The sequence below is a fragment of the Notamacropus eugenii genome, chromosome X (assembly GCF_028372415.1).
Source record: "Notamacropus eugenii isolate mMacEug1 chromosome X, mMacEug1.pri_v2, whole genome shotgun sequence".
NCBI lineage: Eukaryota > Metazoa > Chordata > Mammalia > Diprotodontia > Macropodidae > Notamacropus > Notamacropus eugenii.
This window is the reverse complement of record NC_092879.1, coordinates 4,424,124-4,437,747: the sequence shown is the minus strand read 5'-3', so window position 1 is coordinate 4,437,747 and position 13,624 is coordinate 4,424,124. Positions and strand designations below refer to the sequence as shown.

General features: G+C 42.3%; 1 pseudogene; it reads right to left on the bottom strand.

Annotated features, from left to right (window-relative positions):
- Positions 1–2,078: 2,078 nt before the first annotated feature.
- Positions 2,079–11,621, bottom strand: LOC140516003 (structural maintenance of chromosomes protein 6 pseudogene; annotated as a pseudogene).
- Between the last annotated feature and the right edge of the window lie 2,003 nt (positions 11,622–13,624).

The window sequence follows — 13,624 nt, the reverse complement described above, 5'->3', positions numbered from 1 at the left end:
TCTGGCCAAAACAGAAACAACTGCAATTTACTCTCACTGGGCGTCATCATGTGCCAAAGAATGACCACTAAGTGAGGCTTCAACTGGGACATATTGTTGACCAACTGAAGAGAGCCAGAGTGATTTGGGTTTAAGGCATGGTCCTTAAGGAAAAAAAAAATAGAATGGACATGTCATATCACACACACACACACAGAGACACCATAAGATATCTCCCATCAAAGGTTCTCTACACAGCACCATCTCTCCTTGTGAATTCAGTTGGGTCAGCTTTTATAATGTCTGCGGCAGGCTTTTTACCTCCTATTTCCTGTCCTGACATGTAATGTTTCCATGTAAACTAAGGTGGATGGAGTTTTGTGTGTCTTTTGCGGGGGGGGCGGGGTTGTTTCTTCTTTCTGATGGTCAACCCTGCCCCCGAAAAGCATTCAGAGGCATCAGATTGAATCCACTTTCTGTCACCAAGGTCTCCGAAGAATATTTCCTGGACCGTCTGTATCCTCTTCTTTTCTCTCACTCTACTTTTACACTCTACTATTCTCTAATCATCTCCTTGGGCTTCAATTATTTCTACGTAGAGGATATCCTCTGTGTGTGTGTGTGTATGTATGTGAATCTCAGGAGAAGGGGAGAAGGACACCACAACTCAGCTTGATCTTGACTCCCCACAAGATGTAAACCTGGGGTGGGGGGCACACAGGGAGTGGTTCACCTCAACCAAATCAAGAATAAACATCTTAAGAATAGGAATGTAAGAACATCACTGAAATTCTGATATTATAAGGATCATTTAAGGGAAGTGCAGTCAAGATTACATTTTGTATTAACAATTTCTGTCACTATGTTAAAAACTTTTTGTCACCCTGTTAAATAAATCCTTGAAACACCCGAAATTTGCTGTTGTAAGTTCTGCTGACTCAGAATCCCATTGTTCCCAACCTTGCATATCAATCAATGTTGGGAGAGGCTCTCATGGAGAAGGAGACATCACGTCTGCAGGTTTTTCCATTACTTGCTCTTTGTCACATACCTCTACCTGCAAATTGTCATGTTCTTGCTACCTTGCTGACAAAACTGTTAACATAATTGTTAATGTAATGCGGAAAATGGTTAATACCAGTTGTAATTTGGACTGCCTAAACGTTAGTCGTCACGACAATGTCAAAATTCCAGTAATGTCTTTATATTCCTGCCTTTAAGGTAATGAGATTAGGTTGAGCTGACCTATAGCTTAGGTCTCCCATCCAGGAATGTTGCCTTGTGGGGATCCGAGCTCAAGCTGTATCTCCACTCCTAGTGTACTTGCCCCCTTCCACTAGGATTCACAGCATAAGGGGCAAAACAGCCAGAATGAAGTGGCCTTCCTTGCTCAGATTGCCCAGGGCCAGTAGGTTTTCATGACCAGGCCTTACTACCTCATACTCTCTCCTCCCTCTCTCCTCCTAAACATACAAAAATTTTTCATTTATCTTTGGTTGAGGAAATCCCTCAGGGTGGCAGATTTGCTACCCTGCTTTCTCACTTAAAGATGCTTTATTCCTTAACTCAAAGCTTTGACTTGTTTGAGGACTTGACAAGGGGAAAGACTGTAGATGACACAAAGACCCGATTTAGAGTCAGTAGGCTATATCAAGGTGCTGAGTTGGAAAAAGAAATGAAAACTTACACAGCATTTATAAGAAATTCCTACACAAAGATTCTTCTCTTTTCAGCACAGTGAAACATTAAAAAGCTGACTCACAGGTGAGTACACAAAGATATTCTCACTCTTCCTCATATGATTATCCTCCTACCTTGTTGGTCCTGGTACAGATCTCCCAGTGCAGGAGGAACAGAGAGAAAGGGAATTTTCCCTTTCGCAGTTTTGTCTCATGACAAACATTGGAGGATGACCAAACAGTAACCTTGGGAGAAGTATAGCCTTTTGGTGATCATGATCCCCAAGACCTTCCACCCCCTGTTATAAGCAGCAAGCTAAAGCTGGTTGATTTGCTTTCACTTTTAAAGTAAAAACCTTTCAATGATTCTGTGCTCAGGTCGAGTAGGGCAGCCTTCCTCCAGCAATGAGAACGAACTCCTGTGGTTTGATGTTTATTGACTTTTTTCCATCCATTACACAAAATTACTCTTGTTCATACAATGTATGGACATACATGTTAACACAGGAAGAACAAAAAATTAAGATAACCTCAGCATAACTTGTGAAAAATTACCTTGTGAAAATCTTGTAATTATCCACAATGAATCAATGTTCTCATCTTCTTGAAGGAGAGTGGGAAAGATTGTATGCATATTTGAGCTATTTAGGACTTTTTGGGGTATTAATGGCTAAGCCAGGATTAAGGGAGCAGCACAATAATTAAGGAAGTCAGGCAGGAGGTGGGAGTATCTAAGGATAAGATATCTGTAAATGTGACAAATCAGAAATCAGGATCTTTTCTGCTCTTTAGGAACCAAGACGTTTACTTTTCTCTCTGAGCTGGTCAAGACTGGTTTCAGCAGTTGCAGGCATCTCTGAGTTCAGCCAAAACTCACTTCATGAAGGATCACTGGTATATTAAGCATCCCTAGGCATCAGAAGTCCTTCCGATTGATTAGTTCTTTAATTCTCTGAACCATTGTCTGGTTCCCCTGTGAAAAAAGGAAGCTCTAGCATATTCAATAGATATCTTATAGTACAAGCATTACAAAGTCAATATTCACAAAGCAGAAATGAAGAGTATTTCTTTCAACACGTGGCAAGCAACAGTCAGGAGATTGTTGGGTTTTGGCAGGGAGGGGTGCTTATTCACTTCTGTCTCTAACTTTGGAAGAGCCTGCCCCCTCAACACTAGTTGGCATTCAGGCTGTTCCTGAAAGAGGGCTAGAGTGAACCCCCAATCCTGTCCTAGTGCGTGAGTTAAGCAGTGATGAAACAGAGAATTTAGCTCCCCAAGAGTTAGGGCAGAAAGGAGAAATAGGTCCCCCAAATCCAAAATTTGCTCTTTTTTTCTGGAGGAAGAAAGTAATACAAAAGAAAAGGCCTATGTCAGTGTGGGGCAAGTGAGTAAAGGCCTTACATGTATTGGCATGGCGATATATTTGCATGGGAATATTCATACAGGGAGTTAAGACAGTTACTTCATAGAGGGAGCAGAATTCTTGGAAATTAAAGTAAGAAGGATTAAGTAAAGATAACTAAAGTAAGACTGTCCTTATCTGGAATTAAACCTGTTCTGACAGCAGGGCCAGTGCAAAGAGGCTACACCCACACATGTGGGAAGAGAAAATGGAATATTTTCTCCCAGAAGCTGGCCCTTTCCTCCTCCCACGAGGAAGCCTACGTGCTAAGTGATCTGGACATGGGCAAAGAGTGGTTACATAAATTTTCCTAAGACAGATGAGTTTATAAAGGATGATTAAAAATTAGATTAGTACTATGAATATTCTAATTTTTCAGAACAATACAATACAGGAAATATACTTTTGAATTTTTTTCACATTTCAAGGCTTAGTTTTATTGTTCTACCACTTCTACCACTTGGGGGAACAAAATATCTTTTTTAATTTCTGAAACATATTTATTAAATATAATTTCTTCAACACATTTCAGTATTTACGACTGCAGATACTTTGAGAAAATTATGCATGTATACTCACATAAAACCCCATTAAGAACAAACAGTACAATCACATTAAATTATAAATCAAGGCCCCTCTGTGTACATCCCGTGCAACTGGCAGCGGGGCTACATTGGTAGAAACAAGTACATCACATAGACTTATATCAAAATCCACCCCCAACCCTGATTTCTCCCCCCTCCTTATAGTTGTAGTGGAGTGTCTAGCTCCAGCCTGTGAAGTTCGTTCAGTCTTTCATAGACTGTTTGGTTAGAGCCCTTCAGGAACAAAAAAAAAAACAGTAAGTGGTAGCAACGTAGAAGAACCTGCTCTGCAAAGTTCTGTACCGTAGATGCTGAGGTGAGTAAGTTCTGAACTTCCTGTGTCAGGCCAGACACCTGAAAAACAGAGAGTGGGACAGGTCAGAAGGACAAGAAATGCACATGTGAGGGGTTTTCAATACTCCACCAAGTATTCCAACATTTCCCCACAGCAACTAGGTGGGACCAGTTCTGATCACCTAAAAGTCACTTGGAGACAGTGACACAGTTTAGTGAAAATGAACTGCTCAGCATGGAAGGAAGATGAGAAGCTTTGACATCCATCTCCTGAGGAACTACATTCAGAGGATAAGGAGTAAGGAAGTGAGTGATAAGAACAATGATGAGTAAAAAATAATGGAAGTTCCATAGATATTGGGAAGAAGAAAACTCAAAGTATTTCAACATAAACAAATGAATCAAAAGGAAAAGCGATATCAACACAAGGAAATATGGCCTTCATATCTACTAAACAAGTTCAGGCATCAGTTCATGAAGAAAGACTGAAGAAACAAAAAGGAAAATGATTCAGTACTTGATGAGACAGAGAACTCTGTGGAATTTGAAAACATGAAACCACAGCATTCCATTCCTCAGTGATTCACAGGAGATATAAGAATTATGGGAATAGGATTTATGTCTGGCATAGCAGAAATAATTAATGGAATTGTTGTTATGTTCATCCTTTTGTGCCAATGAAGACCATGCCATCACAGAAATGTTGATGTGACTTGCACTTGACTTTGTTTTGAGTGAGGGAGGGCTGTGCAGGTCAACAGCTTCAGTTCTCTTCCAGAGTCATCTGAATCCAGTGACCAGATATTCATCAGGATGACTGGAGATGACCCAGGATGCACTGGGAGACCTTGACCCCTTTAGGCCAAGGTCTGTGCAGGTACTCACTTAGGATGAGGTATCACTTGTCCATTGAATAGGCCTGTTTAAGAACTAGCCAGGGTATGGCCCCTTTAATTAGGCCAAGAAAAAGAAAGACATCAGGTTGGGAGAGAAACAGCAAAAGTTACTACTGATAATCACTGTAAAGCCAGGAGTGTCCAGAAGAGCCCTTAGGCAGGGGCACGTTTACGTCCCAGCTTCACAGAGCAGTAGGTTTAAGACTTTTGGAAAGGAAAAGACAGGACAGGAAAGGAAGGGAAAAGAAGGGAAGGGAAGGGAAGGGAAGGGAAGGGAAGGGAAGGGAAGGGAAGGGAAGGGAAGGGAAGGGAAGGGAAGGAAAAGGAAACTAGTTAGTAAAACCCAAGTCAACTAGGCATATTTTAGCCATTCAAATTTACCTTCCTTTGTAGAGGAGAATGAAGGTGAGGGGAAGGCAGAGAGGAGAGGAGGAGCTGAGTTACTCAGCTAGCTGGATCCCCATGCAGGCAACTGCATCTACTCACAGTATTGTGTTCATCCTTCGTTGCTGAAGAAGACCATGCCATCAGAGAAATGATGACATGACTTGCATGTGACTTTGTTTTGAATAAGGGAGAGCTGTTCTAGGTCACCAGCCTCACTTCTCCTCCAGGGTCATCTCAGTGAATGGAACAGAAAAAACTGAATGTGCAATGAATAACAAGCCTTATCAAAGAAACAAAAGACATAAAAATAAATTAAGAATGTAAATACACAGAAGTGGGCAATCTAGAAAAAGAGGAGTCCACAACAACATTAAGTAAAAATGTGATCACTATGCAAGCAAAATACGGATTTCAAGGCAGGATGTCCAGTGAAAATATAAGGATCATAGGTCTCCCAGAAGAACGCAACAGGACAGAAAGTCTTACAACCACATTGAAGGAAATCATAGAAATGTCCAGAACTTCTGAACACAGAACATGAAAATTCCACTTGAAAGAATTCACAGAGTGCTTCCAGAAGATAATCAAATAATGGTTAAAATTCATTTTATTCAGGAATAAGAAGTTCTGCAAGTCATCAGGATAAAGACCTTCAAATACAAGGGAAAGAACATTCAAATATCACAAGACTATTCTGTGCCCAATAGAAAATCGAGAAACGAATGGAATAATGTACTAGGCTTTGAAGACTAACTGAACTCAGGATGTGGTTCTGTGATGGACAGTTACCCTACCCTATAAATCTGAGCTTAACCAGAGAAATCAAGGAAGAAACAGGCAAAGGCAAACAAGAACAAGAACAAGGAATATGAAATATTTTAAGAAAGAAAATCAGAACTGAAGAGATTATTTACCTCTCCAACATATCAAGCAACAGAAATACAGGAGTGAATAAATGCATCAGGCAAAGATAGTAACAGCCACTCAGTGACAACAGGAAGATCAGCAAGACTTTTTCTAAATGTGTCAAAGGAGACAGAGGTGAAGTGGAAATTTGGTAGAGGTAACAATGAAGATGCTGATATGGGTATTATGGACAAAATTGGCAACACCTTGTCTACAGGTAAATGCTTCTTTTGCATGACTAGATTACAATACGGGAAGGTACATAAAAAGGGGAGAGGGGATCAGAGGCAAAGAGAAGAGTGATACCTCAGGGTAAAATCAAGGACTAGAAATGAGTGGAAGGTGACATCTATGATCTCAGAAAGAGGAAGGGTGAGGAGGAGGGGAGAAAGAATGAAAAGGAAAAGGAAGGGGAAGGGAAGGAGCCCTTACTTTGGAAGTGAGATGGGGTTCAACTGAGGAATACTCTTATGTATGAAAGGAGATTAGCATTTTACATTAGATACGGCCCAGGCATTTTGTCCTTAAAATGACCACTTACGCTGGGGTGGCGTGGGGTGAGTGGAACTGAGACTTCTGGGTCATCTGACCCCTGGAGGAGTGGGAGAGCATGGACACAGGGAGGTTTCCAAGCCAATGCAGTAAAGTAAGTGAAAGAACATAAGACTGTGTTTGCAGGTGAAGAGGAAACGTGAAATGGAAAAGGTTGTGCACAGACAAAATTAATGCCTTTAAGATAAGAAGGGAAGTGGTCAAATGGGGAAGATAACTTATAACAAATTTCTCTGTTCAGAGTTAAGTATCCAAAATCTCATATTTCCGTTTCTCAACAGATGAATGGTTAAAGAAATTGAACAGTTGTCCAAAGAACTCCAAAGAATTTGCAACTGCATGAAAAATGCTCCAAATGGCTAATGAAGGAGAGATGCAATTGAAACAACCACAGCGTTTAACCTCCCACTCTACAAAATGGCAAAAATGACAAAATATGGCAAAAGTCAATGTCATAGAGGCTGTGAAAGACAGGCACTGTAATATATTATCAGAATTGTGAAATGGTACAGCTGTCTTCTAAAGGAATTTGGAATTATGCAAATAAAGGTACTAAAATAACCATACCTTTTGAACTAGAGATACGATTACAGAGATTCTTTCTCAAGGAAGCCTTCGATAAGAAAAACTGTCCCCACATACTCCAAAATACTTACAGCAACACTTTTTTATGATTGCTGACAACAGGAAACAAAGTAGATGTCCATCAATCGGAGAATGTCTGAATGTAACAGAATATGACTATGCTGTAAGAAACGATGTGCAGAGTGATGTAAGAAAAAGCAATACACAACAACCACAACAGTGTAAATAGAAAGAAAACAGACACACAAATCAAAATTATGCAGTGCAAGTGGGACTCAAATGAGGAGATAGCCCTTCATGGAGGTGGAAGGTCCACAGGTATTGAATATTACCCATGTTTTTAGAAACGTACATCAATCGATTGTGCAACCTTTTATCTTCTTTTTCCCCTACAAAAAATACTATTTGTCATATGAGATGGTTCTCTGAGAAGTGGCAAGGAAGAATACATTAAATACTATAATAATGCAAACAGAAAACAGGAAATATTAATAACAACTTACTTTTAAAAATTCTTAATCAGCTTTAATCTTCTTCCTCTTGCTCAATTGGTCGGAGAGGCAGGGTTCTCTGGCCTCCTTCAGCATCGGGCAATATGAGTATTCTAGTTAGAGGATTTATTGGAAGAACGCCCAGGTTTTGTGGAGTGAGCAGGATGAACTGCGGATACTGCTGGGAATGTGCAATCTTGAGGATCATGTTCATGGCAACTCTTCTACTGACAGGGTCCATGTAGATATCAAATGCATCCAGGCATCTGAAAGGAGATTCTGTGATGGACCATAAAGTAAGAATGAAAACAAAGTTTGCAAAAGAGTTTTCACTCCCTGCTGGGAATTGTATGTCACCAGAAGCAGCTTTATTTCCCTCTTTCGGCTGGACTCTTATAGAAAGGGTTTCATTTTTGTGATCAAAGCTCATTTTCCCGGAGTAGGCCCACTGCGATAGTAAGTTATCAAAGTATAACTTGCATCGTAGAGCAAAACTTCTTCTAAATTGCTGGCACAGTTGATATTTTTGTTTTGACGTTTGATCCAATGATTTAACACTCTCTTTCAAATTCTTCACTTTAACATCTAGACACTGATGTCTGTCTTTTACTTCTTGGTACTTCTGTATTATTTCTTCTCTGCTTCCATAAATTCTGTTTTCTGATGCTATCTTCAGCTTTAACACCCTAACTATTTTTTTAAGAAAAGAGGGGCTTCCCTTAATATCTTTTCGCTCTGGGCAGAGGTATTTGGCTTGGGCAAGTTGTGCCTCCAGATTCTTCTCTTTTGTACACAGCTGCTCCTTTGTCACTTGGAGAGAATCCAGGTGTTGTTTAAGCCTATCTTGATAACGCAGCATGCATTGCTTTTCAGTATCCATTTCTAAAGTGGCCTTCTGTAGTTCTTGCTTCAGAGATTCTGTTGATTCTGAAACCTGGCACATTTCTATTTGAATGTTTTCATGTCTCTGTTCAGCATTCGTTTTTTCTTTTCTTAAATTCTTTATCTCTTTCTTTCTCGTTTTCACCTTTTTTTTAACCACTTTTATCTGCTTTGTGATTTCTTGTGCTTCGTTTTCCAGAATGGAGATATCTCCTCCTTGGTTTTCTTCCTTCTCCAGATCTCTTATTTCTATATTGATTTTTGTCACTCTCATCTTGATTTCTTTTAAATGTAGATCATGATTCTTCAAAACTTCTTGATTCTTTCTGATATCATTTTCAAGTGTACATGCATGCTGCTGATATACAGACAACTGTTCCATTTTATTTTCAATTTCTTTCTCCAAATGACTTATTTCTATTTCCACATCAACTAAGTAAGTAGGTCTCAATTTTTCACATGAGTAATAGCGTCTCTCAAACACTTGGTCACCATCAGCAGTGAAAACTTCACTACAGTTCTTGGGCGGCCTCTGAGCCTGCATTACTCGACGAGCCAAAGAGTTATTTTTGATAAGCAGCACTGATTCTATGCCCCTCATGTCAATCAAAGCGTTGGCCACCACTGCCTCCCTTATTTCTAAAGCTGAGAGAACTGTTGGAAACTCTGGATGAAAGGCTGCTTTATGTGTTACATCATGTACCTCACACTGAAATGGTGCCACAATTATCTGTGGTCGTGGAGAGCCTGGTGGATAAAACTTTTCCATTAACCCCTGAAGTACTTCCTCATCTTGGCGGCTGTCACAACAAAAGGCAAGAAGAAGGCCCTTTAAGCAGGACTCAACAGCCAAAGCAAATTCCGGATCTCGGAGACGAATGTAAGCTCCCAGTGGGCCTATGGGTTTGCAAGCAAAGCACCCTTGACTATGGGCATTGTCTACTGCTTCAAGAAGGGCTGTCATTTGTGGTTCAAATCGTTTCAGCGGATCAGTTTTACAATCTTTTAATTGGTTTAGCTGTTGCTGCTTCTCGTTCAGTATTTGCTGTATATCGGATACTTCTTCCCTAAGTTGAGAATGTTCTTCATTGTCTTTTTGGATAGCTTGCTGAAGATGTCCCATCACTTGAACAAGTGATTCTTCTTCATCCTGAAAGTTCTTTATCTTTTCCATCAATGTGAAAAGTTGTTCCTGTTTTTCTGACTTTTCTTGTTCTATATTCTTTTTTAGGTCTTCAATTTGGTTGCAGTGTTGTTTGGCCTTGCCTCCTAACCCTTTCAGCTCATTTTGGGAAGCATTACATAAAACTTCAGCTCTCTTACACGCCTTTTCTTTTCTATTTACATCTTCTTTTGCCTGAACACATTTGGTCTCTAATGCAGAGGCTTCTTTGTTCAATTGGTGCAAGTTGTCCTGAATGTCTTTAACCTTCTTGACTGCTTCATTAAATTTGTCCCGACAGGCCTCCAATTCCTGATCTAATGTGATAGTGTGCTGATCTCCAATATTTATATTAGCTATCATATCTGCAATTTGTCTTTCAGATTCATTCACTACTGCCCAGGCTATCTCTACTTTCAATTGCCCTATTCTCTTCCTTGCAGCAGCCATACTCTGGAAACGTTCTTCTATCTCTCTGACCTGACAGTTTAGTTCCCAGAGCTGAGCTTCTCCTTGTTCTATCTGATTCTGAGTCCAGGCCTTTCTCTCCAAAGTGTGTAAGTAATCGTCATTCATCTGTTGAAGTTGGGTCACTTTCAGAAAGAATTTGTATCTGTCACCATCATTTCTGGTATGCAATAACTGCCTGCCCATCTCCTGCTGTAAAATAGACAGTGGATTATCTACCCGTATATTAAAATGATCAAGAATGGCCCTAAGCTCTGCTTTCTTAGAACAAACCAGGCTGCCTGCGTGGTCCTTTAGTTTGTAACTTGCAGAACCATTTACACTGATGCATTGCTGCACCGTTATGGAGTCCCCATACAGGTCAGATTTGAAAGCATCTTCCCCTCCGTTGTGCAACGTGATGGAGATGTTGGCAGAAAGCTCTCCATCTTTCACAAACCCTCTCAAAGACGATCCTAACGCTTGTCCACCCAGACCAACCACTAGAGCTGTCAGCAATGCACTCTTGCCCTTCTGTCCCACCACAAAGTTGACACCAGACCCAAATTTCACTGGCCCCAGCTTGGCATGGCACATAAAGTTCTCCAGTTGGATACTCTCAATGATGCCGGCTTCCACTGAGGCCGAATGAGAAGCAGCAGCAGCAGCTCCCTGAGAAACAGTATGGAAGAGCACCCTCTCCTTGTCCTCTTTCGCATCGCCCTGCGGCCCTGGCCTTGCGCTTGGCTGACCCTCTGCAGCTGGGGGTGTGTGGTCCTCTTTCCTCTCTGCCATTCCGTCAGTGACAGAAGAAACCTGCGTGTATGGGAGGACCTTCTAGCGCTTCTCCCCTTCCCCCTCCTCCTCCCCAAGGAGACGCAATCCGAGGGTGCCTCTCTGCAGCCCTAGAAAGCTCCTTTTAGCCCCTTAGAGCCCCAGTCCACGACCCCCTTCCTGTTCTAGTCCGGGAGACAAGGCCAAGATGGAAGCCCTCACGACCCGCAGCTGCGCACCTCTGGGCCCCAAGGAGGCCAGCTGGGTCAGAGGGGAACCCGGATGGATGCTCAGCCTCCGTTCCGGGGCTCCGTTCCCCACCCCCGTGGGCCCGGCAGACCCCCTCCTCCCCGCAGACCCGGTTCCCCTCACTACCACGCGGGCCCGTGCGGCAGGGTTCCCTCACCACTCAGCCCGAGATGCCCGGCAACGGCAAGGCCCAGATCCCAATCTGCAGTGGCATCTCCCCCCGCAAGCGGCTTCAGTCGTCTGCGTGGCCACCCGGGAGACGGGGATAGGACGCGAGCTTCCGCAACAGCCCCTCGACCCCTCCCACTCACTGGGGAGTGGGGAGCAGCTCTGAACTAGCCCTCCTTCTGCGCCTGCGTCCTGTGTGGTGCTCTAAGGGCGGAGCTCGAGAAGCCAGTGCTCCTGAGTGGCAACTTCTCCTCCAGGCTTCTTCTCCGCGGCCCCTCCCCTTGCCCCCACCTTCTCATACGTCCGCATTTGCAATTCCAGGGCCACAAAGAGGTGTCCAGTGGCAACGTCGAAAGGATGCATCCGGTGGCTCTCTGTCTGCCTGCCTGTCCTAAGCTTCGCCCTTGTCAGCTCCCATGGCTTTCCCGGGGCGGAAAACTCCCAGGTCTCCTCCACCTCCAGGCCTTCCTCGCTCTCCAGAGAGGCTTCAGTCCTCTCTTTGCTTCCTCCACCTCTCCTCCTTCCTTGTTTCCTTGTATGTGTCTCTCTCCTTTGTGACAGGGGGAATATTTGAAACTAAGATCGGGAACTTCTTCAGGGTGGACATTTGGTTTAGTACCTCCTTCTAGCACATTCTTGGGTGGGCAGGTCTTATCTAGGGTACTTTGTTACTTTGTTTTGTGTGTGTGTGTGTGTGTGTGTGTGTGTGTGTGTGTGTGTGTGTGTGTGTCTGTGTCTGTGTCTCTGTGTGTCTGTGTGTGTGTCTGTGTGTCTGTGTGTGTGCATGTGTGCCCACTCATCGTGATCATTTTTGGTCTAAGACAGACAGCCAAAGGACCATCCTTCTATTAAAATTTTGGTACTACTAACAATATTGTTAAATCCCCCAGAAATGGTGTATTTTGGATCTTTTTAAATGCCACAGTCTCTGCAACCAAGAAAGGATCAGAATCTTGCACTCCAGATTCTTACCAAACACTTCCATACATGTATTGGGCCCACGGGGAGAGTTTTTCTTAGGACTCTGGCTGTGATCTGACTCTTCCTTTCACTAATAATTCTCTAGTAATGTCGCTAGTAATTAAATTTTATGTAGGGAAAATTTGTATGTTTTACGTCTATTTATCTGTTTTTAATGCTGGAGATCTCTAATTTTTCACTTTCTCTAACATAGCATCCTCTGGAACTGCCTACAAGGACAGAATGCTAACAAATGAAAACGTCTGCAGCAGAGGGCTTTGAAAAGAAGTTCTACTTTTAAGTTGAGTTCTGGGGGTGTTTAGGGAGTAATCCGGGAGAGATGTGGGGAACCACCTGAGAAATTTTGCAGTTCACTTTGAGATAGGAGTTTGGTCATTCCAGGCTTCTTGTTACTTTTAAAGAGTTAATATGCATCCATGGCCCAAAAAAATTTCTTGCAGGTAAAAGTTTCATTCAGAACTCTAGGTTTGTAAGAGGATTTGATGAAACAGGCAAGTTGTGAGAGTCCCAACTCTCATAAAAAGGAGCAATCTGGCGGAGCAAATTAGGAGTGAGCATGCCTAAAATTTAGCCCAAGAAGGAAAAACCTTGCTAGGGTTTTCAGGCAGAGGTGTGTCCCCAGGAATTAGGCAAAATGTACGAATGGGTGTGAAAGGAAAAGAAAATGTACCTTGAGCGAGGCAGACAGGTAAGTCCAAAAGCTGTGTAGAAAGCTCTCCCAAGGAAGCAGGCTTTTTTTTTTTCCATGAAACTCATTAATTTATTTGTTTTGGGTTTTCAACATTCACTTCCATCATTTGCAAATTTTATACCCCTCCCTCCCCAAGACACCATGCAGTCTTCTAGGGGTTCTGCACATAAATTCCTAATAAACACATTTTCACGTTAGTGATGTTGCATAGAAGAATTATAATGAATGGGAGAAAACTTGAGAAAAATGAAACATGGCAAAGGAGAATATATTCTACTTCACTCTTACTTCCAACCCCATAGTTCTTTTTCTGGATGTGGATGGCATTTTGCCTCATGAGTCCTTTGGAAATGCTTTAGGTCCTTGCATTGCTGTGAAGGGCTCAATATCAAAAACAGTCCTTACACACTGTGGCTGTTACTGTGTGTAATGTACTCCTGGGTCTGCTCACTTCACTCAGCATCACTTCCTATATGTCCAAGTGTTTCAGAAGTCTGACTGTCATTGCTTGTAGC